Consider the following 13,328-nt stretch of genomic DNA (forward strand, 5'->3'; position numbering starts at 1 on the left):
TAAGGTGTGGTATGATAAGGTGTGGTGTGATAAGGTGTGGTGTGATAAGGTGTGGTATGATAAGGTGTGGTGTGATAAGATGTGGGATGATAAGGTGTGGTGTGATAAGATGTGGTATGATAAGGTGTGGTGTGATAAGGTGTGGTGTGATAAGGTGTGGTATGATAAGGTGTGGTGTGATAAGGTGTGGTATAATAAGGTGTGGGATGATAAGGTGTGGTGTGATAAGGTGTGGTGTGATAAGGTATGGGGTGATAAGATGTGGGGTGATAAGGTATGGTGTGACAAGGTGTGGTGTGACAAGGTGTGGTGTGACAAGGTGTGGTATGATAAGTTGTTGGTAGATAACTGGTGTTAAACAAAGTGTTTTGGTGAAAAGGTAAGGGAAATACGGTGTGTTGAAATTAATTACAGTGTGGGGATATAAGATGAGTTAAAATTAGGTGTTGAGAGAAAAGGAGCGGTGGGAAAAAGTGTTTTGAGATACTGTATTGGGAGATATGTTGTGGTGACGCAAGATGTTTGAAGATAAGGTGTGGTGATATCAGGTGAGGGGAGATATGTATGGAGAGAAAAGGTATTGGAAGATAAGGTGTGTTGCGAAATGGTTTGTCAGATAAGAAATGGGGAGGTAAGATATTTTGAGATAAGGTGTTTTGAGCTAAGGTGTTGTGAGAAGGTGTGGCGAGATAAGGTGTTGAGAGATAAGATGTTGGGAGATAAGGAATTGGGATTGAAGTAAAGGCGAGATAATGTGCGTTGAAAAAAAACGGTATTGGGTAATAAGAAACGGTATTGGGAAATAAAAAATACGGTGTTGAGAGATAATTTTGGATGTGATAAAGTGTATTATCATATATATACTACTTTATACCACCTACTGGTAGCATGATAAATTCATTATCATTGGTTGTCAGTATGAGAAGAAGTTGGGAATGACTTGAGAACAACTTGAGAACATCTTGAGAACGAAATTCCCATTCCCCAATACTTGGGAAGGAATTTTCTCAAAAAAGAACGTCTGCTCGCGCCAGATGACGTCCGAAACCGGAAATAGTGTCCACACAAAAGTGATTCGGGTAAGAAAATAATCCGTGATAAACATATCAATACAAAAATAAGGGAAAATATTGTGAGAATAACAATACCATTTCAGGTGTCAATGTGTGTATGGTAAAGCCAATGACGATATGATTGTTTACAAATATTTATTCGACGTAGTTTTAAGGTTCATTGTATTCCTCCGCGCAAAACTTAGAAGTCATTTGGAAAACATGGTGTATAGTTGAGTTTTTAATATGTAGAAATATTAAGGTAGTAGTATATAGATGATAAATAGTTTATCATACAATATTTTCAGTGTTTGTCGTTCGAACAATTATCTTTGTTCCAAGTAGATATCGAGTCCACTTGCGGTGAGAAAATTGTTCTTACGACAAATTCTGAAAATACAGTGTGATAATCTATAAGTATGAGAAGGTGTGGAATGATATGATGTGGTAAGATAAAGTGTGATATTATAAGTTGCGGTGAGACAAGATGTGAAATGAGAAGATGTATGATAAGTTGTTGTGCGCTAGGTGTGGTGGGATAACGAGTGGTGTTACAAGTTGTGGTGTGATAAAATCTGGTAAGGCATGTTTCGGTGTGATAAGGTGTGGTTAGACAAGGTGTACGGTGATAAGGTGTTGGGTGATAAGGTGTTGTGGGATAAAGTGTGGTGATATAAGGTATTGTGTGAAAAGGTGTGGTATGATTAGGTGTGGTGAGATAAGGTGTGGTTAAATAAGGTGTGGTGAGATAAGGTGTGGTGAGACAAGGTGTGGTGAGACAGGATGTGGTGTAATGTGGTGTGGTGTAATAAGGTGTGGTGAGACAAGGTGTGGTGTGAAAAGGTGTGGTATGATAAGGTGTGGTATGATAAGGTGTGGTTAAATAAGGTGTGGTGAGACAAGATGTGATGTGATAAAGTGTGGTGAGACAAGGTGTGGTTAAATAAGGTGTGGTGAGACAAGATGTGGTGAATTAAGGTGTGGTGTGATAAGGTGTGGTATAAGTTGTGGTTAGACAAAATGTGGTGTAATATGGTGTGGTGTAATAAGGTGTGGTGAGACAAGGGTGTGGTGGAACAAGGTGTGGTGTGAAAAGGTGTGGTATGATAAGATGTTAGGAGATACGGTGTGATGTGATATGGTGTGATGTGATAAGATGTGGTATGATAAGGATAAGGTGTTAGACAAGAAAAGGTGTGGTGAGACAAGGTGTGGTACGATAATATGTGGTATGATAAGTTGTGGTTAGACAGATTGTGGTGTAATAATGTGTGGCGTAATAGGTGTTGTGAGACAAGGTGTGGTGTGAAAAGTTGTGGTGTAATAAGGTGTGACGTAAGAAGGTTTTGTGTGACAAGGCGAGATAAAATGTCTTCAGAATAGGTATGTGATGATAAGGGATGGTTAGATAAGGTGTTGGATGATAAGGGGTTGTTAAATAGGGTGTTGGGTGATAAGAGTTGGTTAGATCAGGTGTTGGATGATAAGGGGTGGTTAAATAGGGTGTTGGGTGATAAGGGTTGGTTAGATAAGGTGTTGGATGATAAGGAGTGGTTAAATAGGGTATCTGGTGATAAGGGATGGTTAGCTAAGGTGTTGGCTGATAAGGGGTGGTTAAATAGGGTGTTGGGTGATAAGAGTTGGTTAGATCAGGTGTTGGATGATAATGGGTGGCTAAATAGGGTGTTGGGTGTTAGAGTTGGTTAGATCAGGTGTTGGATGATAATGGGTGACTAAATAGGGTATCTGGTGATAAGAGTTGGTTATATAAGGTGGTGGATGATAAGGGGTTGTTAAATAGGGTGTTGGATGATAAGGGATGGTTAGCTAAGGTGTTGGATGATAAGGGGTGGTTAACTAAGGTGTCTGGTGATAAGGGTTGGTTAGATAAGGTGTTGGATGATAAGGGGTGATTGGATAAGGTGTTAAACCAGGTACTCCGGTTTCTTCCCACATTTAGACCCTTATCGCGCTAACATCCGGTTCAACAAGAGGGATTAATATAAGTTGAAATAACTTGTTACATAATTGTTGTGAAAAAAATAAGTTTATATTTATATAAGGTGTTGAGTGATAAGGGGTGCTTAGATAAGGTACAGGGAAGCTAAGGTCAGTCGGGATAGGGTATTGTGAAATAAAATGTGGAGAATAGAGGATTGGTTTGATAAGGTGTTGTTCGCAAAGATGTTGTGAGATAAGTTGTGATGGGTTAAGCTGTTGTGAGATAAGTTGTGATTGGTTAAGCTGTTGTGAGATCGGTTTGTTGTATTAAAATCTGCGGAAAGAAGATGTATCGAAATAAGATGCGGTGGGATAAGGTGTGGTGGGATAAACTGTTGGGAGATACGTTTTTGTGGGAAAAAATCGGAAATCGGAAAGAATCGAAGAATATGGTAGAATCATAGACAGCTTTTTAGACTCACCATTATGCCTTAACCTAATGGGTCAGAAAGGCGAAACCATCCTGCCAAGCTGTAACTTTGAAAAAGACTTGTCAAACAAGTTCAGTGATTATTTTCTTAATAAAATCAGGTCGATCAAGAAAAATATTGCCGAAATAAACTCTACTGCTGACAATGATATCTTTGTCATGTCTGCTGACATTGAATTTAATGGGGAACCATTGACAAAGCTCTCACCAACAACCCAGGACGAGTTGCGCAATCACATCATGACCTCGGAATCGAAGTCCTGTGAGCTTGACCCACTACCTACAGACCTATTTAAGCAATGTTTGGAAGCACTGCTTCCTTTGATTACCTCAATCATGAGCAAATCATTGGCTGATTCAAAGGTTCCATTGTGTTTCAAGAAGGCAAATGTAAGACCATTGTTGAAGAAGCCTGGAATGGAAAAGGAGGAATTGAAGAACTACCGCTCGGTATCAAATCTACCTTTTCTGTCTAAGATCTTGGAGAAGGTTGTGTCATGGCGTTTTAAGGTTCATCTCCATGAAAACAGTATCCAGGACAAGCTGCAATCGGCCTACCGCATGGGACACTCTACTGAGACGGCCCTCCTACGTGTTTACAATGGCATAGCTTCTGTATTTGATAACAAGTGCAGAGCGGTGCTTGTCATGCTTGACTTATCAGCTACATTTGACGTCATCGACCATGGCATACTATATAAACGTCTTAAGTACTCTTATGGAGTGACGGATACCGCATTATGCTGGATAAGTCTTATCTGAGTGAACGATGAAAGTGTGTTGCTATAGGATCTACCACCTCACATGACAATGTACTAGATTTCGGGGTTCCTCAGATATGCCAATATGCTAAAGCTTAATCAGGAAAAAACGTCTTTTCCCCAAAGTGTCAGCAAGCAATGGATCTCCAGCTCAAGGTCGGGGCTAGAACTATTGAGACTGCCCCAGCTGTAAAAAAAAATAGGGGGTTGAACGCTATTGCCAAATCCTGTTACTACCAGATCAGGAACACCGGCTGTATCCGGCAGTTTATAACTGCAGATGCATGCAAGATTTGGTGCATTCACTTCTTACCTCATGGTTGGATTATGGTAACGCCCTGCTCTGTGGTATATGTGACAAACTAATTAGTCGACTGCAGAGGGTTCAGAACACTGCAGCATGGCTGATTTTCTCGTATCCGAAAGAGAGAGCACATCACACCTGTGCTATATCCATTGCATTAGTTACCTGTACGATACAGGTCATAGTACAAATTTTTAGTGTACACATACAAGGCACTGAATGGAACAGTCCCCAGTACCTACAGGAGCTTGTTACCCTGTACCAGCCGGCACAGTCACTGAGGTCGGAGTCAGAATCATTGTTGTGTGTCCCAGAATCTCGTACTGTGACCTACGGAAACCGGTGCTTTGGGAGGGTTTTGGCTACGTTTAGAAAGTCAATTACACTGCCCAAATTCAAGAGGGACATCAAAACTCACCTTTTCACGTCTGCATTTTAGACTCTTTGCACAGACATCATGTAAATGCCACCCTTTATTTATTCAATTATGTGCACATTGCGATGATTATCTTCTTGCCTAATGCATAGTGGTAATTGTAAGCCATCTTTATTTTAAAATTATAACTATTTCTAGTATCCGTATGTTGTAAAGCGCTTTAGAGTAATTTTAACAATTTTATAGGGCATTTTATAAATGTTTTATATTATTATTATAATTATTATATTAAATGTCAGGAGATAAGTTGTGGTAAGATAGGAAGTTGGGAAATAAGGTGCGGTGTGTAATGCATAGGGTTTGGTGAGATAAATTGTGTGTGGATATGACTGTCATGATAAACCGATTAGCACGGCGCCGCGATATGCTCTTTTCCCCTGATCCAATGCCCTTTCACAGAACGCCGTGCCTTTTTCCTTTTTTTCCAATCGCTTTACTACCGTTCGACTGTTCAATGGGAGACAACCTTTAGTTTACCCAGTGCCATCCTGTTCACGGTCGTTCAACGGGGGGCAACTCGTGGTACAGCGTAAGAGCTAACAGGCCTTCGTCGTTTATAAATAAAATGCAGTTAAATTTCTGTTCACAATCAAACTTCGAATATTTAGCCAAGTCATACAGAACTTCACATATCATATTTATTGTATATCATAACGAACCCATTTAATTGATACCTCTTAGCCTCCTCGAATTATATTTGATTACTTTACACAACTAATATGGGTATACGTAGATGTTCTTAAACTACAGACAAGCAAATCAAAATCTGATATACTTTAAGCTACTCGTGCTACATGGTTATGTATTTGTCATTTATGATTATAGTATATTTTATCATTTCAATTTCAGATCCACCCCAAACCACCAGTAGGCTATTGTCATACATTTCTATTGGACATATCCCAAGGGTCACCTCTTAGTATCGGACAAGTAAGTAAAATATTAAATGTAAATTGTACCAGCTTAAGTGGGCAAAGTGATGTTTCTTTCCTGATATTGAACTGTCGCGGCTGGTCCTATGTCTGCCCTTTCATATCATGAGAGCTTTTAAGTGGGTCGTTTAAACATTGTATTTTTCTTTCACACATATAATTTATATACTGTGGTATTTGTAGAGAAATTTATGAAAACAAATAATGTTTTTATATTTTTGTCAACAGATATTAATACATTATTCAGTGAAAACTGCATTCTATTGATTGAGCGGGAATGGTTAAGTGATAGTGACTGGAATGAAACAATAATAAAAATAATCAGAGAAATATGACAGTTTATGGGTCATCTAAATAGGTATTATTTGGTATGTTGCTAACAATTTACACTCCAAATTTGATAGCATTATGATATATTATATATCAAAATGTTCGTTGCGACTAGTAGATTCCAGATAAAGCCCTTAAATAGTTCTGTACACAGATAGAAGCTGAAGAAGATCACATATGTCCATAGCAGCACAGAACAATTTCATATTTTTTTTCTTAAATCTGAAAAATCATGAAAGAAACACAAACCCTGAGTCATCTGTTATACAATTGAAGCAAATAATTAAGTCTATGACATTATCATATTGGTTTTTAGAGGTTAGAGATATTGGGTAAATCATGTCACAGGAGACTACGTTTGACCCTATCTAAGGGAAATAACTCTTACATTTATTTTGGAACTACTTTCAAACAAATATATATTGGCTAATACAGATCACATATAATTATCTCTAAAAAAAGTAGAGTTTAAGGTCAAAAAATATTTATTTGCAGTAAATATCAATAACATTCCTTTTAATTAATCGAATTTTTAAAAACAATTATAATGCTTCAATAAATTTAGAATTATTTAATATATCCATGCATATACAATATTACTAGTACTAGATTTAATATATAAAGTGTACATTATATATCATACTCTCAAAAATAAGTGCACCATATTCATCAGCCAAACAAGCACAAGAGAAGATTCTGGAAACCAAAAGAAAATAAGTAATATATATGTATTGCAGTAAAGGTCATGATGACTATGACCAATATGACAGTCCGGGTTTGTGAAAGTTTCTATTTGTTAGTTTTGTGTGTCTATAAACATAACCAAATGCATTTTATTAAATATATATGGAATACACAAGCACCAGTAAAATGTACTTACCATAAACTTTCTACACTGTGAATGGTTTGAAGAGGCATGGAAAATTTAACACACAAAATATCCACTTCATAGCATCTTGTCAAGGGTAATGATAAATGTACATCTAATTTAATGGTTTCCAATCCTTAACACGTCAGATGGCCAAGTATGCCGTGTATTATCTCCTGCACCAAACAAATAAATAAAAAGTCTTCCTTGTCAAAAAATGTTTATCATCTGAAGCTGGTGGACTTATTCTCTGTGTTTAGTGTATATCTTATTGATGATAGTGAACTTGCATATTACAGCTTACAACTAGACTAAAACAGTGTTAATTGATTTTGCATGCTTGTAATAAGTGAGCTGCAGCTGATCTTCTAGGTAAATCTGTCGTAAATCTGACCTAATTACTAAGCACTAAGCAGGGAGTGAGAACATTACTTAATTTAACGTCTTAGGTTTGATGAGGCAACACGAAGAGCATGAAGCGAATGTGTATCAATGAGCATCTGTGCTATTTTTATTGTAGACTACAAAAACCATAAATTTAGAATATGTATCCCCCCTAATGACCATGTCCCTTGATGTCCAGTTACATTATACTAATTTAAATACACTTTTCACATGGGGATGTATCCTACCAAGTTTGGTTGAATTTGCTTCAGAGCTTTTGGAATATGATAAATAAAAAGTGTCAACCACAAAAAGCATAATCTCCAATAATTGAACACAGACACAACACTGACATCTACTGAAATTACAATGCACACTATGTGATTGAATAAATTTCTGAATTAAATGACACATGTGGATTAACAATGTCAAGGCTACAATCAATCGAATTGACACTTTCAAAGGACTTTTCTAACAACTTCATATGGGGGGAAAATGACAATGATATGAATTTACAGGAATTTGAAAATATACAAGAATCTCCAAAATGATAGGTATAGAATCTTGAGACCCTATGAATGTCTTCTCTGTCAAACAACAAAACAGGGAAGAAACAATAATAAATATTATCAGTATATAATTAATTACAAGTAACTTACATAATGATTTACCTTAAGCTTGTCTAATAGGGTCGCATTGTAGTGGTGTAGTCTGTAAATCAGTTACCAGCACATGGATTGGTCCTGTCTATGAAATATCATAGCTGAAAGAAATACAAATATAGTTTAATGTCAGGAAAATACATTCAAGTTTATGGTGTATATTTTGTAGCTGCTAAAATATTTTTATTGTAGACTACAATACCAAAAATTTGACAAAATTATTCAATCATTAATAAAACCAATACCTGTATGCATAACATTTCCCAGAAGGGCCTCAATACTTGCACATCTATATGATTTACAGCATCCAAGAAAAACATAGATAGTGGTAATCAGATCCTTGCATGAGACTTTCCCCCTTTTCTTGCACATATACATGCACTCTGTAAGAAAAAGAAATAACAACTGACTATAACAGAAAATGTATATCATTACCTAATTTCGGACTGTACAAAATTTCAGTAAAATACAGGAAATATTTCATTTTATACAACTATATTATACACCATTGAATAACAATGCTTAACTACATATCTAGACGATAATTATAATCAAACATTATAGTGTTGATCACTGATATTTTTGGTTGAAAATGTTACAATGCAGTACAATTATTAAAATCATATATGATAATATTTATTTTCCACATTTTCAAATTATATAAATAAGCCTTCTGAATACCCTAGTTTTTTTAACTACTTAGAAACAACAAATATTATCAAATAATACGACTTGCTCTTCTTCTGAGTCTTTTCTGCAAAGAGAGCTGTACTCTGTGACATGCTACATTTTGTAGGCTAAATTGATTTCAGTTTTGCTGTCATTGTGATGTGGACATACATGAATATGTAGTATTACAGCAAAAAGCATGCCATGATACCATTTAAAGTTAAACGCCTCTTTTAAAAAGTGTTAACAAAGTGCTGATATCTCCTACCTATCTAATAAATCTGTTACATATATATCATTTAAATCATATCAATACTACAAACCATTTGGTAAAGGAAGATAAGTACTGGTTCAGTATACCTATATACAATATTTTATGAAGCATTTACCAGCTTTAAATCAATGAGTTTCAAAGAAGAAGATCTGTAGTCTTCCAGAAGATGATCTACTTGGCTTGGTTCATCATTTTCATCATACATGACTTTATAAACTACCGCAGGATCACCATCTTTCCCAGACAAAGTACATGTGACAGTTCCATTGTACAATACTTTCTTTTGGCCGTCTATCCACTCATTCGAAATCCGCCTCCCAACAAATTAATCCCTTGATTTCGCTTGGACCTACTTGATATACCAAAGCAAGTATTTACAAATAAATATAAATGTATTTGTTTTCGAAATAATGACTTACTAAAGGTGAATGTATTATTATATAACAAAATGTATAATGGGCCTGAACAGCACACATTAAAACCTGGAAATACGATAAACACATAGTCAGGGCCATGACATGAATATATGTACCAAGTTCAGAACAATAGGCACCATTGAACAGCTACATAACACAGTCGTATCATAAAAAAGTGTTTGATATATCCTAGCAGCATGGTCATGACACTATGTTAACAATATGCTATGACCAAGACACACTTTGTAGATGTCACTGATTCACGACCTTGGAGATAAGAGTTTGTGGTAAGGTTGTGACACACCCTTGGTCATGGGAAACAATTCTGTGAAGTATAACAAGAATCCAAGCAAGGAGTGCATAGATATTGTGGACAGTGCCGTATAATAATATGCAACAAATATATGTGGGCATATTAAAATGTACGTAGTATAACGTAGAAGTCATTGAAGAAAAAGTTGACACACAGACAATCGACACCACACCATGGCATAAGCTTAAACTTGATCCTTCAGACCATGTCCCTAAAGTCAAAATCAAATGCATTTTACCATACAAATACAATTTAGATTAACATGATTAATACCTTGTGGAAGTAGGCACAGCAGGAATTCTGTCTACTGCGTCTGATGACTGGGTGCATGTATATATCGAGGTCGAGGCCTGCAGGACTTTCTTCTGTTGTGACCGAGATGAAGGTGTTTCTGGTGTTACAACAGCAGGTGTATTTTCAGGCGTAATGGTGGGTGTTTTCCGTTTTCTGACCACTTTTTCTTTCACAAACTTAAAACATACACATAAAGTGAAAGTTAGATGTTGCATTATCTTTATTCAATGTAATTTTGAAATCTGTCCATTATAAATCTGACCAGACTTTTCTGATATTCGTTCTACATATTATCCGACATATCTGATTTTACCAAAAGTTACACACAGGTACATTAGTTTAAACAATATTTTATTTCATCATTTGCACACTACATTACAATACAGTACAGATACAACAAGGATCGGAAAACAAGCTATAAGCTTATATTAATTCCTCTCCTCTAGTACAGTTGCAGCAATTTACATGGACATTTAAACACATCATTGATGAGACGGACAAAACATCATTTAAATAATGAAAAAATAGTAGATATACATTATTTGATTCGTAGTAAAAGACATTGACAACGAGCTGTTACTTAGTAAAGAATAAAAAGAAAATTGATTGATAAAGATTCGTAGGGAATCACATAGAAATAGTTACCTCAGTGGTGAAAAGGAAAACTAACTTAGATATGCAATAGCCATTAACATCTGCTGCTGCTGACGATAAAGTTCTGCGCGGAAATGAATATTTCTGCATTTTCCCTATCATTTAGTGTGGGATCACCCCATAAAAGAACATCTACATTGTCATGAATATTGTATTTTAAGATTATATCAGATAAGTACTGCTGTCGGTTACGAGAATAATTAACACAAGTAAATAAAAAATGAAAGTTGTCCTCTATCAGAAAGTCACAAACACAACAAGGTGAGTCAGAAAGGTTTTTGTGGAATAAATGTTGGTTTAATGAGCTACCTTTAAGTCGGAGTCTAGCATGGAGTATTTGACCTTTGCGATTACCAGTATAAAAATAGTTTGGTGCATGTCTGATACTGTTATTATCAAGATGTGTTTTAAGTACCTTAACTGATGAATTTTCTCTAATATTTAGCGGTAGTTCATTTCAGAGGCGAATTGAGGAAGGTAAAAAAGATTCATTATATAAGTTTGTTCGTGTTTGTACAGTCTCATGTAAGTCGGATCTTCTTGTATATGTATGATTGTCGGAAATTCTTGAAGGGACTAGAGAAGATAGATAGTTCGGCGATATTTTGTTGACCATTTTATGATACTGTATTAATTTGTGTTTTTTACGACGATCTGCTAGTTTTTCCCATTTGGGGTCTCTATATAGAAGTTCTATATTAGATAATTTGGTACCCCCTGTAACGATTCTGGCTGCCTCTAGTTGCACACTTTCTAATTTCTCACTTAGATAATTTGGTATATTGTCCCAGACTATGTCAGCGTACTCCAGAATTGGTCTAACAAATGATAAATACATTATTTGTAAAGAATTTCTATCAAGTTTGAATTTCAATTTTCTTAATACATTTAGACGTTTTGATGCAGATTCTATCATATGATTTATATGAACCTGCCATGAAAGATTTGACGAAAACCAAACACCAAGATGTTTGTGACTAGACACTTCAGAAATAACACTATTATTCAAGTAAAGATCACCATGGTGAGGTTTCAAAACTTTACGACTAATAAGTAAACTTTCGGTTTTGTTTGGATTAAAAGTTACCAGCCATTTGTCAGCCCATTCTTGAATAGTATTAAAATCATTATTTAACATATTTCTAGCCACCCTGGGATCGCCCACTATTATGTAAAGATATGTATCGTCTGCAAAAAGTTTAACTTTACATCTTAGATTAACAATAATATCGTTAATATGTAGACAAGAAATAATAAAGGCCCAAGTATTGATCCCTGCGGAACACCTGCCGTAATATTTTTGAGATCTGAAAACTTCCCACCCAAAACTACCCTTTGCTCTCTGTTTTCCAGATAACTTTCAAACCATTTGATAATTTTATCCGATAAACCCGCTAATTTCAGCTTGTATATCAACCCTTCATGCCAAACTCTGTCGAACGCGTTACTTATATCAGAATCTAAAGCTTTCCCAATATCATTTGTAATATAAAATACTTGATTTACAGCAGAGTCACCGAGAGTAAAACCAGACTGGTGTTCTGTAAAAAAATGTTTTCTCTGAGAAAATTGTACACATATTTAAAAACACAACGTTCCATTAGCTTGCCGACAATACTTGGGTCTGTAATTAGACACAATAGTTTTGTCACCTTTTTTAAAAACGGGTGTCACGTTAGCATTTTTCCAACTGTCTGGATAAATACTATCATTTATAGACTTATTGAAAATACAACAAAGTGGCTCACATAATTTATCTTTCCCTTCTTTTAAAAGTTTACCGTGTATTAAGTCAGGACCGGTTGCCTTTGATACACCAAGAACACTGATTGCATCGCTGACATCTTGTGGTGTTATATTGAGTGTGTCTAGATGTGGGAGAGGAAATGCATTTTCTAAAGGAAGTGTAACTTGTGAACTATTTATAGTGGACTGTTCGGAGAAGTAGGTGTTAAATGCTTCAGCTTTACATTGATCATCGTTAATAACCACGTCTTTACATAATAAAGGAGGGATAGAAGAAGATTTCTTTGAAAATCCAGTAAACTTGTTAGCTATTGTCCACCATTCCCGCGAAGAAGATTTTGTAAGCTTAAGTTTATCAGCTAGTTTACTAAAATATTCTGCCTTAGCTTTTCTTATAGCATCAACACAAGCATTTCTTAGCTGTTTAAACCTATTCCAATGAACTTGGTTCTGAGTTCGCTTAGCTTTCCTATGGATACGTTTACGTGACCTTATTAATGTTCTTATGTTATTGTGCATCCAAGGGGAATCTTGAGAACGGACAGTAATTATTTGTTAGGGATTGAAACTGAAGCACATGCTAGTATGGATTCGGTTAAGAAGTTTACTGCATATTGTAGAGAGGAATTTTCTATATTGACTCGCCAGTCGATTGCTCCAAGTTTGGTATTGAACAAATGATAATCGCCCTGATTATATAACCATATTTTCCTTTTAAAGGTATAATTGCATGTGCATTTAGGGATATCTAGATATAATTATATATAGGGCAATGATATCTGTCTATAGCTGGTAGAAAAGA

Source organism: Mizuhopecten yessoensis, unplaced genomic scaffold, assembly GCF_002113885.1.
Source record: "Mizuhopecten yessoensis strain PY_sf001 unplaced genomic scaffold, ASM211388v2 scaffold8863, whole genome shotgun sequence".
In the NCBI taxonomy this organism is placed as follows: Eukaryota; Metazoa; Mollusca; class Bivalvia; order Pectinida; family Pectinidae; genus Mizuhopecten; species Mizuhopecten yessoensis.